This window comes from Nomia melanderi, chromosome 1 (genome assembly GCF_051020985.1).
Source record: "Nomia melanderi isolate GNS246 chromosome 1, iyNomMela1, whole genome shotgun sequence".
NCBI lineage: Eukaryota > Metazoa > Arthropoda > Insecta > Hymenoptera > Halictidae > Nomia > Nomia melanderi.
In genome coordinates, this window is record NC_134999.1 from 22,020,470 (window position 1) to 22,047,887 (window position 27,418).

The 27,418-nt window shown below is 29.7% G+C and overlaps 1 protein-coding gene and 2 long non-coding RNA genes across 9 annotated transcripts in view; 2 read left to right on the plus strand and 1 right to left on the minus strand.

Moving 5' to 3' along the window:
* Positions 1 to 27,418, minus strand: part of LOC116426839 (uncharacterized) — a 207,904-nt gene that overhangs the window by 84,115 nt on the left and 96,371 nt on the right. For 3 of the 7 annotated variants that reach the window (XM_076369098.1, XM_076369114.1, XM_076369109.1), the window contains one exon: positions 6,958 to 7,050. The gene's annotated coding sequence lies outside the window, so the exon portion shown is untranslated. Of the gene's footprint in view, positions 1 to 6,957; positions 7,051 to 7,591; positions 8,324 to 27,418 lie in introns of those variants that run through there. The other 4 variants (XM_076369108.1, XM_076369102.1, XM_076369104.1 and 1 more) reach the window with 4 other exon arrangements.
* On the plus strand, positions 6,554 to 9,677 carry LOC143174716 (uncharacterized). Its single transcript, XR_012998958.1, has 3 exons — positions 6,554 to 7,041; positions 7,163 to 7,732; positions 8,795 to 9,677. It is a non-coding gene; the product is annotated as an uncharacterized LOC143174716 (long non-coding RNA).
* Positions 22,709 to 26,282, plus strand: LOC143174250 (uncharacterized). The gene is made up of 3 exons (XR_012998053.1): positions 22,709 to 22,949; positions 25,079 to 25,272; positions 26,138 to 26,282. It is a non-coding gene; the product is annotated as an uncharacterized LOC143174250 (long non-coding RNA).

Sequence of the window (27,418 nt, forward strand, 5' to 3'; positions counted from 1 at the left end):
TTATATTCAATTTTATACTATTTTTTACTTTGAATATTGTAAAAAGTGAAAGATAGAATAAAACTGAATATTGTAAAAAGTGAAAAATAGAATAAAATTAAATATAACAAAAAGTGAAAAAAGAAAATTAAATTGTAAAAAGTGAAAAATAGAATAAAATTGAACATTGTACAATTTTATACTATGTGTCACTTTTTATTATATGTAATTTTCTACTATTTCTAACTTCTCATCATACCTAACATTTTACCACATTTAACTGTTTAATTAACTATACACTGCATTATACTGCTACGATGCTCTGTCACTTCATTCACAAGTTGCCTACTTATAAGTGGCAGCATTCATTATGGCCATGTGAACATCATCCTACGACAGTCACAGAGTCAATAACCGTCCAGACATCGTGTCACATTATAATAATTGGTGTGCTAACATGGACAGCCGCATACGTGCTGCCGTTGATATGAATATTAATCCAATTTGCAAGTACCGCTCCATAATTAGAAACAAATTAACTCATCGCAATTCATGTTGCATACAGGATCAAATATATGTTAGTGCATAACCTAATAATATAATAACCGCAATAAAAATAATAATATTCAATACCCCATACAAATAATTACATAAAAATAATAATAATTAATGCTAACCTTCTTGTTTCTCAACGTTCGATAGGAGATTCCTGAAAATTTGCATACTTCAATGAAGAATTTATCTATTTTCTGCAATATCCTTTGTTACGAAATATCCAAGTTTCAAACACTGAAAATTATTTATGTGTTACTTATAAAGTCTATATAGAAGTCTTTTATGGGAAACAATTTTATAGACTCGCTTAAATGAAATTATACCACTTTTATAAGGTTATAATGATTTGAACATGTTAAATCAAGTGAGATGCTGTTTTCACTTCAATTAGACGACTAATGATCAAATATAAAATCTCAAGCTGCGCCATACGAATAGAAGTAGACCATCTTCATGAGGAAATCGCTGAAGAAAGTTATAATAATCATGTTTTTTCTATCGAGGACATAAAATACTTTCGCCAACAGCTAAATACCTTTTTTTTTGAAAGTAACATTTGTAACTTTTTCGCAGGACCTTAATTTGTAAAGTGAACTGGAAAACATCTGAAGGAAATGGCGCATGAATATTATAAAAGTGAAAGTGTATATTTATATTATCTTAATGAGATACCTGTTTGTACATTCAAATTATATTTAGATATTATAGATACAGATATTTATCTGTTTCATTACTCTAAAACAAATGAACTAATAAACAAGGTAATGGAGAAGCATCTTGAAAACTTAATTTTACCAGAAGTTGATAATCTGATTTGAAAATGTATAAAACCATGAATATAGAAATTTGTAGATCTAATTTAATTTAAAATCAAATTCTCTTTTAGAAACTTGTCTATTTTATTAGTTTTATAATATTAATATTAGTAATACTATTTATATATGTATAATACTATTCTAACTTAAAACGTGAACTTAATATTAGTTTATGTTTTTCAAAAATTCAGTTTTGTTTCTTTAATTTAACTGTTATTTACAGTTTGCTATTTATTATTCTACTCACTCCACACCTAATTTCAATTATCCATTATGTTAGTTTTGATATATTAATATATTAAATTTATATTAATTGATACTTATATTAAATTGATAATTTATATTAAATTGATTGACTGATATTTATATTAAATTGATAATTTGTATTAAATTGATTGACTGATATTAAATAAATTTTTAATAATTTTAATATATCAATATATAAAAATTAATATAATGGATAATTGTAAATGGGTGTTGAGTGAGTAGAATATTAAGTAATTAAGTAATTGAGTAATGAAATAAGTAAATATTTGGAAAAGAATTTAATTTGTTTTGTACATGTAATGTGAATGTATAAACAGGTATTTCATTAAGATAATATGAGTATAATATCTTAATATATTAAAATTAATATAAATTTTAATACAAATTTAATATGAATTAATACATTGAAGGCAATTTATTATGAATTAATAAACTTAATATAAATTTAATATGAATTAATATAAATTTAATATAAATATTAATATAAATTTAATATGAATTAATATAAACTTAATATGAATTAATATAAATTATATATAAATTTATATAAATCTTAATATATTAAATTTCATATTGCATTACTTTTACTACTGCCCACAACGCACGTCTCCTAACCTCAATTTCCCACGGCGATTAACGCATTTCACTGCACATATCTGCACAGACATCCCCTTCGAATACATCGTTTCACTTAACATAATTATTCGCGGAAGAAGAGCCGTTAGATAGTTTTCCCTCATCTCGCCACGTTTATAGAGTTTCGTCGCAGAAATTCATTCACCTGTCAGCGAGATCAACGCGATAATCACCGGTCTGTTCGAAGCCATGGAGGTCTTCCGGCTTTCTCAAGCCCCACAGTGAAGCCTGACCGTAAATAAATAATAGAATTTAGCCAATCAAAGCGACTCGGAGTTGTAGAAACAGGCCCGAGCACTGACCCCATGGATCTTCGATCCGCAGAATTCATGTTTAATTGAAATGCTGTCCTAGCCTCTGTGTTTGTGTGTGTGTGTGTGTTTTGTGTGTTGTGTGAGTGTATGAATTGGACTAGTTTATAAATTTCATGGAAATGGACCTTTAGTTTCGTTAGTTACACTAAATTGGTGAAATTAATTAATTTTAATATTACAATTTATATGCAATTATGGTAAAAGTGATTAAAATTACTACAATTGAAATTTTCTCAATACATGTTTAACCGTACTTTGTTGAATGTAGTGTCAGTGAATTGTTGAGATTGTCCCGATTAAAATGAGTCCAAACACGACATAAATCGGACTACTTTTACCGATTGAATGCAATTAACGAAACTAAAGGCTCGTTTCCATGAAACCATAAAACTACTCCGACTTACGTCGTGTTGGTACTCATTTTAATCAGAAAAATCTCAGCAATCCATCGGTACTACATTCAAGAAACTAACGTTAAAATTACTGCAATCGAAATTTTCTCCATTGCATATTTACAATTAAAGTGACATATCAGTATATTGGCATCTTGTTGATTTATTTCATTTTGCACTCGAAGTGTTGAATAAAATTAAGTAATCAGTTAACTTCAACTTTTACAAAAGTTACAAAATATATTCCTTTGATGAATAATCGTTATAATAATGAACAAAAATTCGGCCCATAAAGGATCAAATATAAATATAAATATAAATATAAATATAAATATAAATATAAATATAAATATAAATATAAATATAAATATAAATATAAACATAAATATAAATATAAATTAATATTTCAGTTACGGTTGTTATAACAATTATTTTATTACAATTATTATAACAACCATTTAAGGCTGGTGTTGTAAAATTTAACCGAACAGATTCCTGTGGAATTTAATCGCACTCATTGTACTATTTTTCGCGAAGCGTGACTGTAACAAGCAGTCCCAAACTTTTGATCGGTGATGCATGTATTAACTACGCCTACATAAAATCTCAAGCATCCATTCGCATTCCGTTCCACTAAAAAAGCGAGGTTAGCTGATTATCGAGCAAGTAATCAGACAGTTTTTAGTGGTAGTACGCATTCCTTCCATATTCGTGCATATTATACACTTTTCTCTTCGCCATGTGGCATGATAATAATTACATTGGAGAAGTCCACGTAAATTTAGATTTTGATGGTCTACTTTGGAGGAGATGAGGTTAAGGTAACTCAAAACCTTAATTTACATTATTTATAAAAATAAAGGTTTAATATTTACATTATTATATTATTATATTATTTAATAATTTATATTATTTAGAAAAATAAAGGTTCAATGATTTACATTACCATATTATTTTTAATTATTTAGAAAAATAAAGGTTTACTGATTTACATTATTATACTATTATTATGGACTATTTTGGAGGAGATAGAATTTCAAGGGAATTAACGTATTGCATGTCGGTTAATTTTTAGAAAATTTAAATAATTAATTTTCTTTTAATATTTTTAATTTCGTAATTTTCTTTTAATTTTTTTAATTTAGTAATTTTCAATGATCAACTTGTATCACTGTATATATGAAAACTGAGATATATTGTTATGTAATATATTTTGAATATGATATATTGAATATTTTGAATATAGATAATTAATTCGAATTAAATTTAATATGTTATAAACAAATGTTTATAAATACGTAAAAAAAATTATAAAACTAAGTTTCTTAAATTAAATTTTTATAAACGTTTATAAACACTGAATTTTAAAAATTAAATTTTTATAAACGTTTATAAACGCTGTATTTTTAAAATTAAATTTTTATAAACGTTTATAAACGCTCTTGTAACGTTTCGTAACAAATCGTATTAGAAATAATTAGTAATAATTTATTTAATATATAATATGTATTATTTATTAAATTAATGTAAATTGTATTGTTTACAATTATTATCACTATATATATGAAAACTCAGATATCATATTGTTATGTAATATATTTTAAGTTAAACCTCCAATTTCCAAGATCTAAATTAACAAACATCAATTTTAATGATTAATCAATTTATTGATTGATTAATCATGATTTCATCATTTGATTAATCAAATGAAATCAAATGATTTCTTCCATCTCTGACCTTGCATGACCTTGAAGGTCACTCTGCAGTATACAAACGAATTCCTCTGAACACATTCTTTAATCTAATATAAAAAAATATACAGCATTCCAAAAAAAAATGAAGGTCACCTTGACATCTGATAAAATAATATAAACCCAAAAAAAATTTAAAAAAAAAGCACTACATTTTCTTTCATTTTCTCCTAATATTTATTATTTACAAGACAAACGCTGGCTAACTAAATAATAATATTGTTATGGCAAAATATTTTTGCCATTAATCCGAGGGTCGTGTGATCTTACGGATTTCTTAACGTACATATTGTATCCGACATCGATCCGTTAACGAACGCTCCAAATGCGGTTTTAAACGCGGAGAGCCACGTTCGGATTACCGTCGGAGGTGGTCAACCGTAAATATGTTAATAAAATACAATTATGACAATGGTGCCGACGTTACACGGTCCCCTGATTTTTATAGTAATTGCTCCCGTTTACATGTAGCTGCGAGCATAGGAATGTTCGTGGAAACGATACTTGGTGTTTTTTGAGTTTAATAAATAAACAATTGTAATAAAAAAATTTATATGGAATAAGAATATTTGTAGAATTAAGTAGTAAACCATTAATCATTTCTAATACCATTTGTCTTTGTTATGGAAGAATAAATGCGATGCTCGCTTAAATTTTACATTTTTAGTTAAATTTAACCGAGCAGGAGAACGAGAGGAAGCTATTTGCTTCGAGGAATTGAATAAACATGCAATGACGAAAATTTCAGTTGCAGTCATTTTAACGTTACCTTCTCAAATGTAGTACCAATGGATTGTTGAGATTCTTCCGATTAAAATGAATTTCTGAGATTGTCCTGATTAAAATGAGTCCAAACACGACGGGAATCAGACTAGATTTACCGACTTAACGTAATTAACAAAACTAAAGGCGCGTTTCCATTAAATCGTAAAACTCGTCCGATTTGCGTCGTGTTTGTACTCATTTTAATCGGAAAAATCTCAACAATCCATTGGTGCTACATTCGAGAAGGTAACGTTAAAATGACAATTGAAATTTTCTGCAATAAAAATCTTATTGTGTTTTTGTATTTCCTTCGTAGAATTCTCGGTTATAATATTTCTTAACCAAACGCAGAGTATGATGCGGAAAATGTATTGGATTGTCGATGAGCAAGAGGTTCATAAAATTTTAAAGGCACAACTCTGTTCTCTAGTGTGAGCTGTAATTTTCTTACTTTCACCTTTTACCTAGAGCTCTTCGGTTGTGAGTCTCGGTGACATAAGATCCGCTATGAAATTTTTATGGAGGTAAATCGATAGGTTTTATTTCTGTATGTCTATGTCCCCGACAATGATTAAGTGGTAAGACAGAGTAATCAATATTCTTTGCGTAACGTGATACTCATAGCGCATTCGACGTAGACTGAAACACATATTAACCCCTTGTCTTACAATATCGTGCTGGACTCGTAATGAATATAAACTAAATTTGACTAACCAAATATTGTTCGTTTTTTTTTAATATTGTTAGAAATATTCAAATTTATTTTTAATTTTTTTTTTTAATATTGTTAGGAATATTAAAATTTATTTTTAATTTATTTTCTTTCAAAAATTGTTGGGAATATTCAAATTTATTTTTAAATTATTTTTTTTCAAAAATTGTTAGGAATATCAAAATTTATTTTTAATTTATTTTCTTCCAAAAATTGTTGGGAATATTCAAATTTATTTCTAATTTATTCTCTTTCAAAAATTGTTGGGAATATTCAAATTTATTTTCAATTTATTCTTTTTTATATAGTTAGAAATATTCAAATTTATTGTCCATTTATTCTTCTTAATATTGTTGGAAATATTCAAAAGTGCACACTAGACAGAACATTCATTGTTTCATGAATCAATAAGTTTGTTTTGTTTGGTTATGTTTCTATTTTTCTGAATTCGTCAAAGCGTAATTTATCGGTTCCAAAATATTTACTTCTCTTCACATAACTTATTAAATAATCATCCACTTATAACAATTAAAATTTATTTAAGAAAATTCTTCATTTCATCAAATATAAATTCTAACAAATTATTAAAATTATTAAAAATGAAGTAATCTGACCAAACTGGTAGCCGAAGAAATCATAGGACAAGGAGTAAAAGTGGTTCACAAGTGTGTGTTCCATTAAAATTGAAGATCTAGGTTGGCACTAAAGTACTATATTAATAAAATATAAATAGTAAATGTAAATATAATTTAATGCTTGTCGACTACTCACAATCTGACTTCTTTCTTGAGGAAACTCCAGCAGTGTATGGTTTATTGCATGTTTAATGAAGGCCCTTGTCCCACATTCGCTCAGGTAACATATCTGAAACATAATTTAATCGCCGTTCACATTAGAACGCTTCACTGATATTTGTTTTCCATTTTAATCTATAGCTACGTCAATAACGTATGTTTAGAACTCTGTTTAATTTTAGAGAGACTATACAGACGTGTATGTCCATATGTTATCGAACACTTTATCAGTTGAAAGGAAATGTAAATTGCGGTGTACATAGGTGAAAGTGTGTAGCAATTGATTTGTTTACAACGGACAACGAGACATAGGAGGTTCAGAATACTAATGTAACTACTATTTCTGAGTTCTTGAGGAAACAGGACATTTGAGAAACGTTCTTGGAGTAATTGAATACTAATAGTACGATGGTATTAGTTATTGTTAATTATTAATAGTTATATTAATATAATACAATTAATCATTAATAGTAATATTGAGATTAGTAATTGTACGACTACTATTTAAGTAATCTATTAGATATTAATTATAATATTATTAACAATATTTAATATTTAGTCATTTATTACATACTTTATAACTGATTATTATGATACATTGTTATACATACAATCATATTTTGTTGAGAAAATTCAATATGCAGGTGTTTTATGTAATTTCTCTGAGAAACACCTGCTATCTTGTTCATAACCTCAAAACTTAAGAGTAGTTAAGTGTCAACAGGTTTTCCAACAATCTTCCACAATATACGGTGAGTCTCTTGAACAAAGCATTGGCATTTTTTAAGCTATTAAATATTAACTAATTACAGATAAAAAATTTACACCAAATTAATCATAAATTATATATCTCATTTTTTTACAAAATCAACTGACACTACTTTCAGAATAAACAGTCCATATATTAATATTTATATATATATACAATTGAGTTTGTTATTGCTAAATCAATTTCTTCAATAATTTCTCAGAGGAACATCTGCTGTCTTGTCCATAACCTCAAAAAAAGAAATCAGGAGTGTCATGTTTTAAAATATAAAATATCAAATAGTTACAAATACAAAGTTCACATTAAATTAATCACAAATTGTATATCTCATTCTTTTAAAAAAATCAACTTACACCACTTTCAAAGTAAACTGTCCATATATTATTATATACTTAAAATTATTATGTATTATTATACATTATCACATATTGTTATACGTTATTATACATTATTATACATTATTATACATTATTATACACTATTGTACATTATTGTACACTATTGTACACTATTGTACACTATTGTACACTATTGTACACTATTGTACATTATTATACATTATTATACACTATTGTACACTATTGTACATTATTATACATTATTATACACTATTGTACACTATTGTACATTATTATACATTATTATACACTATTGTACACTATTGTACACTATTGTACATTATTATACATTATTATACATTATTATACATTATTATACATTATTATACATTATTATACATTATTATATGTTGCTATACGTTATTATACATTAATATATATTACTATACATTATGATATGTTATTATATGTTATTATACATTATTATATGTTAATATACATTGTTATATGTTATTATATTTTATTATAGATTATTATTATATTTTATTATATATTATTATTATATATTATTATATATTATTATATATTATTATATATTATTATATATTATTATATATTATTATATATTATTATACATTATTATACATTATTATCACACATTATTCTAAATCACACAAAAAATTCAATACACAAATCTTTTCACCCAGCCCGCCGAAAACGTCGAAATCGGCCACAACACGCCACAGGCTAGACGCAGCCAATAGAAGGATCATTCGTCACCTAATAGGGCGCAGGAATGCCCTCTATCGGCGGCGTTGGTGGGGGGTCCGCCGGCCGAAAGCATCTCCGACCCAACTATAGACAGAGGCCGCCGTAACGCCGCGTTCTTTACTCGACCGACGGCACGCCGAGGCACGCGGCGATCACAGAGAGGGAAATTAATATCTATAGTCCCAGATTTCTATGGTTGTCCATTATTTATTGTACTATTTTATTTATAATATTTTTATACAAAAAGACAGTTTATTATATAATTTTATTTATAATATTTTCTATACAAAAAGACAGTGTATTATATAATTTTATTTATAATATTTTCTACACAAAAAACAGTTTACTGTATAATTTTATTTACAATATTTTTATACAAGAAGACAAACTAACAAATAGATTTTTTATGGAGTTTATGATGACAATGATGATGACGATGATAATGATGATGACGATGATGATATCGATGATGAGGAAAACATTTCTATATTACATGTAACACTACATAATGCAGTGACATTCAGCTAGATGAACATGTAATAATAACAATGCAATTCAATCAAATGATTTAATATTATATTTTTTCTATTTTGTGTATTCTGCTCTATGAAATCGTGTAGCTCCTTTAACCTCTTAGGCACGAGATCATACCCAATTGTATTACTAATTATTATTCTAAACTGTTAGAGTTAAATTATGTGTATCGTATCTTTCAGAAAAATTATAATTTAGTCATCAAAAACTTCATTCCAATGCATTCGCATAGAGAACAGCATTATCCGTGCAGAGAAACAGCCCCGCGAAAAATTCAGCCGTGCCTAAGAGGTTAACGAGAGAGGGGGGGGGGAGTAGACCGGGGGGGATTGGCAATGCGACAAGCGCGACACGCTGGAAATAGCGACTGGGGGGTAGAAACTGCGGGTTATAGTTAGCATCTCTTATAGTTAGCCGCTGACTAGTTCCCAGCAGAATGCGAAATTAGTTGTTTTTTTTTGGACAGGACTGGACTTGAGCCTGGGAGGTTTAATACTGGAACTATCGTACTCGATGGTTAGTGGTTCTATTAGAAATGAATGAAGGATAATTGCAGCTTTGATAAATTTTAGTTGATTACTGTTATATGTGGTTCTATATAGTTTTATATAGTTTTATATAGTTTTATATAGTTTTATATAGCTCTATATAGCTCTATATAGCTCTATATGCCTCTATTATAGTGTAATATAGTTCTATATAGCTTCATATAGCTCTATATAGCTCTATTATAGTTTAATATAGTTCTGCATAGCTTCATATAGCTCTATATAGCTCTATATAGCTCTATTATAGTTTCTTATAACTCTATATAGCTCTATTAAAGTTTAATATAGTTCTATATAGTTTCATATAGCTCTATATAACTCTATTATAATTCAATATATTTCTATATAGTTTCATATAGCTCTATTATAGTTTTATATAGTTGTATATAGTTTCATATAGCTCTATATAGCTCTGTTATAGTTTCATACAGTTCTATATAGCTTTATATAGTTTTATATAATTTTATATAGTTTTATATAGTTTTATGCAGTTTCATATAGCTCTATATAGCCAGTCTAGATTAGTCTAGACTAGTCCGATTTCCATCGTGTTTTGACTCATTTTAATCGGGATAATCTCAATAAACAGTTGGTACTACGTTTGAGAAAGTAAGATTGTAATGAATGAAATTAAAACGGAGTCACACCGAATACACTCATGCAGTGGAGAAAATTTCAATCGCAGTAATTTTAACGTTACCTTCTCAAATATAGTGCCAATGAATTATTGAGATTTTGCTGATTAAAACGAGCCCAAACACGACATAAATCGGACTAGTTTTACAATTTCATGGAAACGAACCTGTAAGTTCGTTAAGTATATTTTATTGTGAAAACTAGTCCGATTCCCGCCATGTTTGGGCTAATTTTAATCAGGACAATCTCAGCAATTCAGTGGTACTATATTTGAGAAAGCCAAGTGAAAATGATTGTAATTGAAATTTTCTTCATTGCACGTTCGCCCTTACCTTCTCATTCGCACTACCGATGGAACGTTGAGATTCTTCCGATTAAAACGAGCCCAAACACGACGTGAATCAGACTAGTTTTACGAATTTCACGTAATTTCTGAAACTAAAGGCCCGTTTCCATGAAATCGTAAAACTAGTTCGATTCCCACCGTGTTTGGGCTCATTTTAATCAGCGCAACCTCACTAAACCATTAATGCAACATTTGGGAAGGTAAGAGCGATCTGAATAAATTCCCAAAATAATTTTCATCTTTTCACAACTTTCAAATGAAGTGTATTTTTTTGCTTCTCGCTCATCCTGCCATCTGACATTGTACCGTCGCGTCCTAATCGTTCGTCCTTACCGTCTCGGTCCGCTTTTAACCCCGCCGTTACGCGCCGCGTTATTTCTGCGACCGCAGTCTGCCGCGTCAGGACTGTAGACGCTCGTCGGACACGTCTCTTGGCCCAGACTCCTCGGACGCCGAGCGACGGAATTTTCAGAAAGAAAGAAAAAGGGAGACACCGTTGCTCGGGTCGGGAATAAATTCCGGCGGCACGCTCGGAACGACGCGGATCCGAGATGGAGCTGATTCCACTGAGGTGCTGTTAGGGACTGCTGATGCGTCACCGATGTGTCATTGATGGGGATGACGGGTGCCGATTTGGCCGTTTTTGGCGGGATAAGTGGGAAACGTGTATATTGAATTTTTTCGAGAGAATTGTATGTATAATATAATGTATAATATAGTGTAATAATATATAATATAATATAACATAGTATAATAATATATAATATAATATAACATAGCATAATAATATCTAATATAATATAATATAATAGAGTATAATGATATATAAATAATATATGATATAATATAATATAGTATAATGATATATAAATAATATATGATATAACATAATACAGTATAATGATATATGATATAATATGATATAGTATAATGATATATAATATAATAAAATATGAGATCACAATTTCTGATTAATTTAGTGTAAACCTTTAATTTGTAACTAGTTAATATTTAATATTTCAAAAAATGCCAATACTTTGTTCAAGAGGCTCACTGTATATTGTGGACGATATTAATATGCCCAATAGGTAATAACATATGATTAGAATCATATATGTATATAATTAATTAATTCTATATATATAATAATAGTATTAATAATTATATTAATAATTTAATACACACATTTAACTATTATTATTATAATAATATTAATACAATAATAAATACAATTATTAATACATATATATATATATATATATATATATATATATATATATAATAACACTATTAATAATTAATAATTACTCTATATCCTTTTTGCCCCATTTCTCCACGCAAAATTACGTTCTCCTCAATTGAACAACTAATTACAAGACACTTGACGCAAGACCATAAAAATTCTATGGGGTAGACGGCTCCAACTCATCACCGCAATTTTTATTACTCTATTCTCTCTCTTTTTCCGGTGTTCTCGGTGTTCATACGGACGTTGTAATACTCGTTACATCTTCCTTTCATTTCATATTCAAGTCGACTAATCAGGAAAGATGATCCCCCTGCAACTAGCAAAAGTAGCTTTCTCGTGCGTGACTTCCGCCGGATTCGCGTTGACAGCGCTTTCAATGACACGTCCACCGTTGCACGTGCATTCGTGATCTTCACGACACTTGCTGTTAACACTGTTTCTTGCAGTGTGAACATTTTAAAACTTCTATATAATTGAAGTTATATAAACAATTATATAAAAGAGATAATTAACAATATTTCTTGCAGTGTGAAAATTTTGAAATTTTGAAATTTCAGTATTAATACAATAATTATTAATATTAATTATAGAGAGTGTACAAAATTCAATTGAGGAAACAGATGAAACTAAGAAAATAATTATCAAGGTAATTAATACAATTTCTAGCAGTGTGAAAATTTGGAAATTTTGAAATTTCAGTATTAATACAATAACCATTATGAAATTAATTGTAGTTATAAATATATTTTCGAAAAATGATACCTGAGTGTTAGGTACCATTTTTTTACATATTATTGTTTTATTCAGTCATTTAACAATTTAGCACATTTTGATTATGAATATATTAAAAATTATATAAAATATTGGAATAATCATCTAAAAATTCTTTGTGTATTAAACAACTTTTCATCAATTCTTTTATATAAAATATTGAAATAATCATCGAAAAACTCCTTGTTTATTAAACAATTCTTCATCAATTTTTTTAGCTTCCAAATTGCTGAAGAACAATAAGAATTAGAAGCTTGATTTTAAACAAAAACATTTAATAACATAAGTAGCTATATAATATTGTAATACGACTGCTACACTAAACCATTACTAATTATTTTCAACATCATTCGCCATTGTCATTAAAAAAAAATTATCACTATAGAACACAATAAAAATTCTCGTGGCAGTCAACGTTTGAAATACAAAGGGTACTCCAATAACAGTTTTAATTAGCGAAATCGGTGATTGGAAATCTGTAATTACTGTGAAATTTAATAAACGTAAATTACGGTGCATTATACAGTAATTAGACGAAGCAATTGTTCATAACTATTCCGTAGAAGCTGAATTATTGTTATTGTAGCGGATATAAACATCCACTTATGTGAAGGGGAAAATGACTGCATACGTGATACTGTAACATTGTATGACTGTTCCCATCTTTTGGAAATAATGATCCTCATATCAGGAAATTATCACTTTCATCTTACATTGAATTAACCTGTGTTTTACTTTATGCATAATATTGCTTAGATAATTCTGTGTTGCTTGTAGTGTGAAGTTTGTTTTTTAACAATTAACCTCTGAAGGAACCTTTAGGTACCATTTTTTAGGTATCATTGTATAATGTATGTCATTTATCAATTTAACACATTTTTATTATCATTTTATTAAAAATTCCCTTTTTATTAAACAATCCTTCATCAATGTTTGTATATAAAACATTGGAACAATTATCAAAAAATTTCTTTCTTATTAAACAATCTTCCATCAATTTTCATATACAAAACATTGATGAAGGATTGTTTAATAAGAAAGGAATTTTTTTATAATTGTTCCAATATTTTATATACAAACACTAATGAAAAATTGTTTAATAAAAAGGGAATTTTCATATATAAAACATCTCCATAATCACCTGCTTAATTAAACCTCATAAGAGCATTCCACTAAACTCAATACTCCAAAAGCAAATCGCCCCAGATCCCAACGAACTTCGACCCCAGCATCTCACGGTCCCTGGCGTCATAACCTCTCCACTCGGTCCCAAGTCCCCTGCGCGGGGTCGGCCCACTAAAAAACCCCACTAAAATGGTACTTTAGTATTAGGTACCATTTTTTGGATATTATTGTATAACGTAGTTATTTAACAATTTAACATATTTTCGAAAAATGGTACTTTAACATTAGGTACCATTTTTTAAATATTATCGTATAACGTAGTCATTTAACAATTATGCAGTCATTTATCAATTTAACACATTTTTATTATCATTTTATTAAAAATTCCCTTTTTATTAAACAATCTTTCATCAGTGGTTCCATATAAAACATTGGAACAATTATCAAAAAATTCCTTTCTTATTAAACAATCTTCCATCAATTTTCATATACAAAACATCTCCATAATCACCTACTTAATTAAACTCATCATAAGACCTTTCCACTGAACTTAATACTTCAACCAACGAACTTCAACCCCGGCATCTCACGGTCCCTGGCGTCGTAACCTCTCCACTCGGGCCCAAGTCCCCTGCGCGGCGTCGGCCCACTAAAAAACCCGTCGCGGATGGTCCCGAAGTTAAATAAAATATACGACGCAGACTGACGCCCGGGGGCCCAGTCGAGGGATCGTTAGCGGCTAATCCGCTTCTCTAATTATGCGGCCCTTCCGACGGGACTTTCTCTCTCGTAAAAGTCCGCGCGGACAGGGCGCAAAGTATCAAATGTAATATACGAGCGGCGTCCGCGACAAAATAATTAACCCCGCGAAAGTCGCGCGTCAATTCCATAAATCCTGGCTGGAAGTGCACGGGAACGTGGCTCGCATCGAGTGTCCCGTTCGATCTGGCGCGCACGGTAATGTCTCTCTTTGGAATTTTCTGGTGAAATTTGTTTTCTAGTAATGATTGTGAAATTGAGTGTAATATGTATTGATGTATATTGATATATATGTATTAGCTGATTGACACTGTTTATGTATTGTTTACTGTGTATTAATGATATTAATATATCTATATCAGCTAATTAACACTATTAATTTGTTTTCAAGTAATGATTGTGAAATTAAGTGTAAAATGTATTGATGTGCATTGATATATATGTACTAGCTAATTGATACTATTTATGTATTTTTTACTGCGTATTAATAATATTAATATATCTATAATTTTTAAATTTCAGTATTAATACAATAATGATTATAAAATTAATTATAGAGAGTGTAACAAATTCAATTGAGGAAAAATTATGGAACTGAGAAATAATTATCAAGGTAATTAACACTATTTCTACCAGTGTGAAAATACACTTTTTGAAATTTTAGCTTATAATTATTTTTTCTCTGATTTTATTCCTGTTAATATCTTGAATTAATTAAATTACTAACTAATATTCCAATTTTATTAATAATATTAATTACTATTGATTGTCAATACTAATAATTGCATTATTTGATTAGTATTAAATATTATTAATTACCAATATTATTAAGTAACCCACAAATATTCCTCCCACTGAATTACAAACTGCTACAAATGATATTAATTACTTAATAATACCCTTTGACTGATAATTAATATTATCAACAACATTATAACATTATCATCTAATTAATTCAAGACCATTTCATAAAATCTTTCAAACATAAATATTATACGATGATTAATACCAATTAATTAATAGTAATACAATTATTAATATTTAAAATTAAAAATAATCATTAATATTCAAAATTTAAACTAATCATTAATATTCACAATTTAAAGTAATTATTAATATTCACAAAGTAAAGTAATTATTAATATTCACAATGTAAAGTATTTATTAATATTCACAATCAAAACTAATCACTAATATTCACAATTCAAACTAATCACTAATATTCACAATTAAAACTAATCATTAATATTCACAATTTAAACTAATCATTAATATTCACAATCAAAATTAATCACAAATATTCAAAATTTAAACTAATCATTAATACTAATAACACTGCAGCGTTAATTACTAATTTGTACGCGAGCCATACGTGAACACGGCTCGCACCGAATATCCCGTTCAGCCTCGCGCGCGCAGTGATCTCTCTCTCTAATGCCGAATTATAAATAGACTGAACAATCCCATTAATCAGCGTCAATAGAGCCGTAAATTTCGCGGCGGTAACTGTTCTCACTTTACCATCTCGCGGTGACCGGGAACGCCGGGGAAAAAACTGTCCACGCGAGCGAGGGAACGCCGAGGAGGACGCGCTCGTAATCATCCGTGATTTCAGGATCCGGCGCGCGGGACCGCGACGCGGCGCGACGCGGCGTGGCGTCAGCGATCTCAGATCGAGCGCCGGATAGGCCGGGCGTGTTAAATGGGCGGCGCATCTATCTAGATCCAAACGGCGTAATGCCCGGTGTGGGCCTGTGCACGCGAGCGATTGTCGCGACTAATGTTGCTAGTGGTTTGTTATTATCATTAATTTTTTATGATTTATTTGTTTATAATTAATTCTTTATGATTCATTTATTTCTGATTAATTTTTTATGATTCTTTCATTTATGATTAATTTTTTATGATTTATTTGTTTATAATTAATTCTTTATGATTCATTTATATATGATTAATTTATGATTTATTTATAATTAATTTTTTGTACCTAAACCTCGATTTACGCAGACCTTTTTTACGCGGTAAATTGGAACACTATTTATGCGGTAGTTTTTACACGATCTGAATTTAGTAACAGCGAATAAAATATACTTTTGTTTTCGAAGATGTCATTATTGTTATTTATTTTGTTAAGCTAGATGGAAATCAGACCAGCTTTAACGATTTTATGGAAACAAGCCTTTAATTTCGAAAATAATACGAAATCCGTGAAACTAGTCCGATTCCCCCCGTGATTGGACTCATTTTAATTTGCACCATCTCAGGTAGGGTTAAAATTGCTGCAACTGAAATTTTCTCCATTGCATGCTCAACCTTACCTTCTCAATTTTAGTATTAATAGAATGTCGAGATTCTTCTGATTAAAATGAGTCCAAACACGATAGGAATCGGACTAGTTTTACTATTTGATGAAAACGAGCCTTTAGTTTCGTTACTTATATTGAGTCGGTGAATCTAGTCCGATTCCCATCATATTTGGTCTCATTTTAATCGGCACAATCTTACAAATTCACTGGTACTATATTTGAGAAGATAAGATTAAAAGCACTACAATTAAAATTTTCTTCTTTGCATGTTTGACCTTACCTTTTTGAATGTAGTACCGATAGATTGCTGAAATTCTTCTGATTAAAATGAGTCCAAACACGACGTAAATCGGTCAAATTTATTGGTTTCATGAAAACGAGCCTTTAATTTCGTTAATTACATTAAATCGATGAATCTAGCTCAATTCCTATCGTGTTTGGACTCATTTTAATCAGAAAAATGTCAACAATCCATCGGTACTACATTTGAGAAGGTAAAGTTAAGTTACTACAACTGAAATTTTTTCATTGCATATTTATATTCGATGCGCGTGACGTTGCTTTCAAGACCAATACTTCGACCCTCGATTCATTCATTTTTCATTTCATCATTATTCATTTTCTGCCCCTGTCTACTCAGATCACGTTACACTGAGCTCGAGACAGTGAGTAATGAAGGAAGAATAGAACTAATCTCTGTGAAATTTAAGCGAGCACCACTGTATGTATGAAGAGCAGCTATTGTTGATTGTTTTACGGAATCCTCCCCCGCAGAGCAACGATCAAGCCACGTTGAAAGCACCGGTTCTTTCTGATCACCACAGTTAAGCAACGTTGGGCGCGGTCAGTACTTAGATGGGTGACCGCTAGTCACACACCGCGTATCGTCGCTCGTCATTCTTTTTTATGTGGGGCATTCTAATCAGAACAATTCACTGGTAATATAGTTGAGAAGACAAGGTTGAACATAATAAATTGATTATAATTTTAAACACTGATAATTTTAAAAATTGACAATAATTTTAAAAATTGATAATAATTTTAAAAATTGATAAATTTAAAAACTGATAATTTTTAAAATTGATAATTTCAAAAATTGACAATTTTAAAAATATGTTAACACGTTAAATGCCATGGGGGTCACCGGTGACCCTAAAACCAAATCGAATTACTATAATTCATTTAATTAAACATTGATTATTTGAAAACATTTCTATATTATACATAATGCTACCTAACGTGGTGACACTCGACTAGATCAACGTGAAATGACAATAACAATGACGACGATGATGACGACGATGATGACAATGATGATGACGATGATGACGATGATGACGATGATGTCAATGATGATATCGATGATGACCGAAACATTTCTATATTACAAATAACACTACATAATGCAGTGACATTTAGCTAGATGAACATGTAATAATAATAATAATGCAATTCAATGAAATGATTTGATATTATATTTTTTCCATTTTGTGTATTTTGCCCCATGAAATCGTGCGGCGTTCAACGTGTCTTAAAGGGGAGTCCCAGCGAACGTGACGCCACGGAAAAATTGCGAACAGGCGTATTCTTACCGGCGGCGGGTGACAAAAACCGGCGGATTCCTGTTAGACGAGTTATCTCTCTTTCGCGTATTATGTTTCAGCGTTATTTATTGGTACAGGATCGCCGCCGCGCGTCTACGTCGCGTTCATCGTGGCCCCCCCGCCACCACTCCCACCTCCTCGTCGACAAGTATTAATATTCAATTTATGCTCTCCGCTTAGGTACTTTACGCTCTGTCCTTAATGGCTTCCATGTTGGTTAATTATTTATGCCAGTAATTACCGGGTTGACCATTACTCGTTCCGCGGATACGTTCCAGTTCCATTAATTGAATGCCGGGTGATCGCGTCGCGATCGTAGCACGTGTTTATTGGATTGAATTTTAGCGAGGTACGCGGGGCCCGACGGATTTGAGTTACTGTTAATTATTCGATAACAAGTTATTGTTGGTTAGCCAATTTCGTTGATGCTTTGCACTCGAATGGCCGCTGAGAGTGGTCGTTCAATTCGACATATGCGGAGTTGTAAAGTTTACAGTGATGCTCGGTTAAATTTTACAATTTACCTGCAGTGGTCATATAAATTTGATATATGCGGAATTATAAAGTTTGCAGAGGTGCTCGGTTAAATTTTACAATTTACCTGCAGTGGCTGTTTAATGTGATGTATGCGGAATTATAAAGTTTGCAGCAATGCTCGGTTAAATTTTACAATTTAGGGCCCCTGCAGTGAAATTTAAGTGAGCAGAGAATATAAGGGGAAGCTATTTGCTTCTGGGAATTGACTTGAGTATAGCCTGACAAAGAGAATTGACTGAGTGGAAGCAGATGGACAGTCTGATGAATATAGAGGTCAATGCAAACATGCAATGATGAAAAGTTCAGTTGCAATCATTTTAACGTTATCTTCTCGAATATAGTGCCAGTGGATTGTTGAGATTGTGCTGATTAAAATGAGTCCAAACACGGTGGGAATCGAACTAGTTTTACCGATTTAGTGTAATTAACGAAGCTAAAGGCTCGTTTCCATGAAACCGATAAACTCGACCGATTCCTATCGTGTTTGGACTCATTTTAAACAGAAAAATGTCAGCAATCCATCGGTACTACATTTAAGAAGGTAACGTCAAAATTACTGTAACTGAAATTTTCTCCACTGCATGTTTGTATTCATTTTCTGACCCTGTTTACCATAATGATTGTATCCATATAATAAAATGATTAAACATCCCTAAGTATTGTACCATGTACCAGTGAAATACAGAAAATGTACACACAATATTTTTTTGCTGAGGTAGATAACCTGAGTAAATATCTCTGTAATGTTTCAAAGCGTAATTATCATTTCAGTATTGTAACATAACAAACTGCTCTTCAAATTCAAAAGCGAAGAACTCCAAAGTCACAGCATATTTTTGCAAGTAAGCGTTTATATATATCTGGTGAGTTTGAATATAAGAAACTTATTCGTCAGGTAATAAACTTAAGTGAATATTAAAATTGAATAAACTAAGTGGTATCAATTTGCTGTTTGTCCATCCTCACGGATAACCACTCAATCATCACCAGAAAAAATCCATCATTAGCATGACAATATATTCAGGATAAAACAAGCTTCACCTGTGAAGACATCAGGTGAAAGAAAAAGTGAAGGCAAGTCGTTTCCACTGATGAGAAGACATTTATTTCAGCTGGCGCAGACGGCTGGGCCAACTGTGCCCCTGATCTAAGAAAAAAGTGCAATTTTTCAGGTACGATGACATATTAATAGGAGAGCCACTACGGTGTGGATTGAAATTGATTATCACAGTGATACTAAAATAAGGTGTATTGACGAAAAAAGTGGATAGTGTTAATTATATACAAGTAACACATACAAATATCGAAGAATAAAATTATAGCTACGCAAACTGTTAGTGAGATGTTTATTTTTGGAAGGAATAATATTCTACGTCATACAGAAAAATGAATAACTTTCTACGAATGACAAATATTTTACAATGATCTTAAAGATAAAATACAAAACACAATGTGCTCAAAGGAAATTATGTGACTGAAAAAATAAACCAAAGGTAACGATGGTCTAAAAATACAGAACAATGTCAACCCTTCGCACTCGAGAAGTGACTGAGTAGCCATTTGATTGAACGCAGCAAAATTATAAAATGAAAAATTCAATACAAAATTTTGAATAACGTATTAATGTCCCATAATTTATGCAAAATGCTTCTTGATGTAATTTGCAAATAGTATTGTTGATATTTCATCAGAAAATAATGAATGTTTGTAATGAAAAATGTTGTCGAGTGCAAAGCGTTAAGATAATTTATAAATTGCTTATACAAATCAGTACTTGAACGATGCCAGATGTTACAGAGAAGAAAAGGACACATTATGAATTGTAATACAATGTTTAATGTTCTCTAATAATATTTTGATCGATACGACTACTTTGTTACTAGTAATTTATTGATAAAACAGAAAAATAGAGAAATAATATTAACATTGAATTCTAATCAACTGAGTAACATATATATTTCTTGAATCGTGTTGAAAATCTTCACGAACCTCACTCGTAGGACAAACAGTTAATAATAATAATGACAACTATTTTATATAAGTCATTTTCCATTCTATAACAAACAAGTAACGATAAGGCAATCATTTTTTATAAGCAGAAAGGGAGCGACAGTTTCATTGAAGGCAATTAAATCTTTCCTAATTTAATTTCCTCTGTCCCTAATGAGACAGAACTCCCTATTCATCGTGGTCGTTGGGTAACTGACCACTACTGCTTAGGTAAGCAGTATCAAGGCAAAAAGGCAATGGAAAATTGATGGAGAAGAAACTCTGAAAAATTAACCTAAAATTATGGTGCTGTCACTCAATGAAAAGATAAATGAAGGTTTATCAAATTAATTATGAATTAATCAATTATTAATTAATTATAAAAGTAATTACATTTATGTTGTGTGCTGGACATCATATTTTATTCATTGGTACTCCTACGTTGAATTACGCTGGACATTTTTTAATTGAATAATACTACTTCCAATGTTATTGAACTTTTAAAGATTATTTTAAATGAAATGGTTAATAGTTAATTAACCTGAAGCTTGTTAATAGATATCTTGATATTTGTGTGTTGAATGTACATTATAAACAAATGCTCTTGTGACGTTTCATGACAAAAGCACATTGTATTAGAATCAATGATTAATAATTTATTTAATATATAATACGTATTATTTATTATATTATTATGTAATATGTATCATTCATTAAATTAAAATAAATTATATTATTTACAGTTACATTACAATTATTTAATATATAATATCTATTATTTATTAAATTAATATATAACATGTGTTATTTATTAAAGAAATATATGTTATGTATTATTTATTAAATCAATATATATTATGTATTATTTATTAAATTAATATATAATATGTATTATTCATTAAATCAATACATATTACCTATCACCAATTAAATTAATACAAACTGTATCATTTACAATTAAATTACAATTATTTAATGTGTAATATCTATTATTTATTAAATTCATATATAACATATATTATTCATTAAATCAATATATATTACGTATCATCAATTAAATTAATACAAACTGTACTATTTACAATTAAATTACAATTATTTAATACATAATATCTATTATTTATTAAATTCATATATAACTTGTATTATTCATTAAATCAATATATATTATATATCTTTCATTAAATTAATATATATTCATATCATTTATTAAATTAATATATATTACGTATCATCTGTTAAATTAATATAAATTGTATTATTCATTAAATTAATATATATTCATATCACCAATTAAATCAATACATATTACCTATCACCAATAAAATTAATACAAACTATATTCACAATCACTCATCTCTCGAAAGGGCCTCCCTCCACCCATAACCATCTACCCTCGTCGCGTCACGTGTTCTTCGATTTTCTATATCCCCGGCCGGACGCGATTTTTCCGGGGCATCCAGCTGCACGAGTCTCGAGAACCAACGACGTAATTGCTGGATGAAAAGTCCGCTTGAATCTGATTTGTAGTGGCATTCCTCGCTCGATTTTCGTTCGGGCGCAATTTAGAAATGAAGAAGAAACTTGTTGCACCGGTTTCAACGCGCTGATTTAATGGATACGGCGACGCGGGGACTGTGGCTCCAACGAGGTTTTGAGGTTAGGTCTCCGAGGGATTAGCGACCAAGTATAATATCATATATTACAATTAATATAGTATTGTATTATATTTAATACAATTTGTATTAATGTAGTAAATAATATATATTATATATTGAATAATTGTAAAGAAATTGTAAATAATACAATTTATATTAATTTAATAAATAATATATATTATATACTGAATAATTGTAATGTAATTTTAAATGGTGCAGGTCTGTTTTTTTTGTTTCGAGAAAATTGGAGGTTAGTGTATTAGTTGGTTGGAAAATATAAATTAATTATATCGAGTCTGGCAATTTAATTAATACAATGTTAATATAATGGTTCATTTAATTTCAATTGGGAACAATTAAATATCACTTGAAGTATATTTTATTTATAAATAATAACAAGAAATAGAAAAGGGGTAGCAAATTTTATTTTGAACGTTAATTATATTCATATGGACCGTTTATTTTGAAAATTCTGTAATATTATAAATGCTGCCATATTGGAACCTACAAAAAGTTAAACTACACAGAACTATGTAAAACTATATAAAATTATATAAAACTGTATAAAACTATATAAAACTACATAAAACAATTTAAAACTATATATAACTATATAAAACAATTTAAAACAATTTAAAACTATATAAAACTACATAAAACAATTTAAAACTATATAAAACAATATAAAACAATATAAAACAATATAAAACAATATAAAACAATTTAAAACAATATAAAACTATAAAAAACCGTAAGTTAAAATTAAAAATTGTATATATTCTAAAAAAAATAGAAAGAAGAAATTTGATTTGATCGTGGATAAATACTAGATTAACTAATTATTATTTCACAATTAAATTCAACCACGTATCCGTTTCTTCGCAAAGTTCTAATTCTAAATGAAGCAAACCACTAAGTAATTAGCAGTTTCATTATCACGTCGTGTAATTATAGAAAATAAATTTATTAATCTAAAATTTATTAAAAATCATAATTTAGAAATAATTTGAACTGTCATTCCAATAACTATATTATTAATTATTGCTATCCCATCATTAAAAATACTTTATTTTATAGATGAACTTTGAAATACAACTTTCTTTTCAATTAAATCAATTGGACAGGAAATCGGGTGACACGATTTTTTACATAACCTCGAAATTAATTGCCTCGGTGACGCGCCGAGCGGGTCGAATTTTGTTCGGTGCGTGACGTGTAAAAGGGACAGTGGATCTGTTTAAGAATCCTGACTTTTTATTTTCTGCTTCGTTAACCCGTTCGCCACGGCGGACTTTTATACGTACCGCACATAGCGCAAGGTAGTTTAAACGTGACCACTGAGAACGACGAACGTTTGTATAGTTTTGTGCTGTTTTGTATAGGTTTATGTAGTTTTTATAGTTTTTATGCAGGTTTATATAGTTTTTATATAGTTAAATATAACTAAATATAGCTAAATATAGCTAAATATAGTTAAATATAGTCAAATATAGACAGACATAGACAAATACAGTTAAATATAGTCAAATATAGTCAAAAATAGTGAAACATAGTCAAATATAGTGAAATATAGTTAAACATAGTCAAATATAGTCTAATATAGTGAAATATAGTGAAATATAGTTAAACATAGTCAAATATAGTCTAATATAGTGAAATATAGTTAAATGTAGTTTTTAATAGTTTCTCATAACTTTTTCATAGTTTTACAAAGCTTTACATGGTTTTATATAGTTTCGTAGAGTTACATATAGTTATATATAGTTATATATAGTTATATATAGTTACATATAGTTTCATATAGTTCCATACAGTTTTATATAATTTTATATTGTGTTATATAGTTGCATACAGTTTCTTGTACATTTACAGTCACAGTTTCACACAAAACCTTCAAACAGCCACAATCCACCACCTAATTTCTTCATCTCCATCTATTCACCGATTACCCCAACAGAACTGCTACTATCCCCATTAAAAATCTCCTCGGAACACCGTCGAATCCCCGCGTAGCACGATTAACGCGGGCAGATCTGCCTCTCTCGGGGCGGCCTCGAAGACGGCAAAACGATGAAAAAAGGGATTCCCCGTGCGGCTAGAGGTTAATTTCACGGCGGTGTGCGTGCGTGTCACTCTGTCCCTCCTTTCTCAACCACAGACTCCGCCGTGGCCCGGCAGCCACCGCCGCTACGGACCCTTGTCTATTCGCAGAGGAAGCGGCCGATTAAGTTTTTGTTCCCTCTTCCCCCTCCCCTGGGAATTAGAGGCCGAGGCGCGCCGATGAAAAGGACCAAGCGTTGGGGCGAGCGAGGAGCTGGATGGGAGACGGCAAATGGGCCGTTTATTTTGGAGGTTACGTAGATTTTTGAGAAATATTGAGATGGTTTTGGTGGTTCTCTGTTGGGATGGAAATTGTGACTGATGTGTGGGTAATGTAAGATAAATATGTAAATATATGAATATATAAATAGAAGAATATAGAAATATAGAAATATAGAAGAATATAGAAGGATATAGAAGGATATAGAAGGATATAGAAGGATATAGAAGGATATAGAAATATAGAAATATAAATATAAGAATATAAGAATATAAATATATAATAACGTAATAATAACTGATATAATATGAAAATATAAATACAAAAATATATAAATATAAGAATATAAGAATATAAGAATATAATAACGTAATAATAACTGATATAATATAAAAATCACAAAGATTTTGTGAAAAGGAAATTAGTTGGTTAATAGAATGATTGATAGAAATTTTGATTTTGAAAGTGGTGTAAGTTAATTTTTGGAAAAAATCAAGCTAGCAATTTTAATATTCACATTTACACGTTAACTCTTCATTCTAAAGGAAATTGTAATTAATGTATTGAAAATCATTTTAGAAATTATTGAAAAATCATCTTCGAAATCATTGAAAAATCATTGAAAAATCATTTTAGAAATCATTCAAAAATCATTTTCGAAATCATTCAAGAATCATTGAAAAATCATTTAAAAATCATTTTAGAAATCATTCAAAAATCATTTTCGAAATCATTAAAGAATCATTCTCAAAATCATTTCAGAAATCATTGAAAAATCATTGAAAAATCATTCGAAAAATATTTCATAAAACATCAATTAAACAGTACGCTTCCAATCTGATTATACAATTTACAAAGATAGCGTCAACAAAAACTTTATATCTATTTCTTACACAGACTGGTAGAAGAAAGGTCAAAGAAGAGCAGAGAGCCCCATCGAATGAACCAATTGGCGCACCTGTTCGACCACGGCCGGCTCGATTCCACAAAACGTTAACTAGCGCGTTGTCACGGAACCGGGGGGAATCATCGGGCTTCGAAGGGGAGAAGCCTTTGTTCCACTTTTCCTGGCTACGGTATCCGATCTCTTCGATCGCTATCGGTCGCGAGAAATTCATTGCTGAGGGAATTGATGTAACCTCAACATTTGGATATTCATGTAAGGAAAATTGGAGGTTGTTTTTCTAATTATATAACGTTGGCATTGAAACATATTGAATAAAAAATGTATGAAAGTCACAACATCTTCCATTAAAAAATTAATTAGAAAATCACTGTGAAGAATTAATTACAAAATCACTCTGAAAAAATTCTCTCCACCTAGTCACCCAAAAATGATTAAACGTCATATCAATGATTACTAATCGGAACAATAAAAATAAAAAATGTGCAAACACACTGTCTACTCGAAAATTAATTAGAAAAATGATTAAACGCCGTATAAATGATTACTAATTGAAACAGAATTCGAAATAGGTACGTTAATTAATTGAAGCTGGTCGGAACGGACCACGTAACAGAAGTAGGTGTCAAGAGCGTTACGGCGTGAAATTAATATCACCGAGAGTCACTGTTGCCTCTGGAACAGTGACAACATAGACGCGCCACCTATCACTGAAATATGAATATATGAAATTTACATTGTAGTTTCCGTTGGAAATCACATTCCATTATTTGATAGCTTGTGAGTAATTAATCGAGGGATGAGGGACGCCGGAACAACAATTGAAATTGTTTTATAAAGTTTTATTGTAACTGATTATTTTTTAATTATTTGAAAATTTATCAACTAAAAGTGAGACATTTGAATATTTTATAATGATATAAATTGATCTACTGATTGATCAATTGATTGATTTATTTAACTGAAAATTGTAGCTTTGCTAATCATCACATTATTAACAAAAATATTCAATTCTATTAGAACTGATTATTTTAAAATTATTTAAAAAGTAATCAAATAACAATCAAATATTCTACTATCCTAAATTATTTAAAAATTCATCAAATAACAATCAGGTATTTGACTATTCTAAATTATTTAAAAATTCATCAAATAACAAATAAGACATTTGACTATTCTAAATTATTTAAAAATTCATCAAATAACAAATAAGACATTTGACTATTTTAAATTATTTAAAAATTCATCAAATAACAATAACACATTACAATATT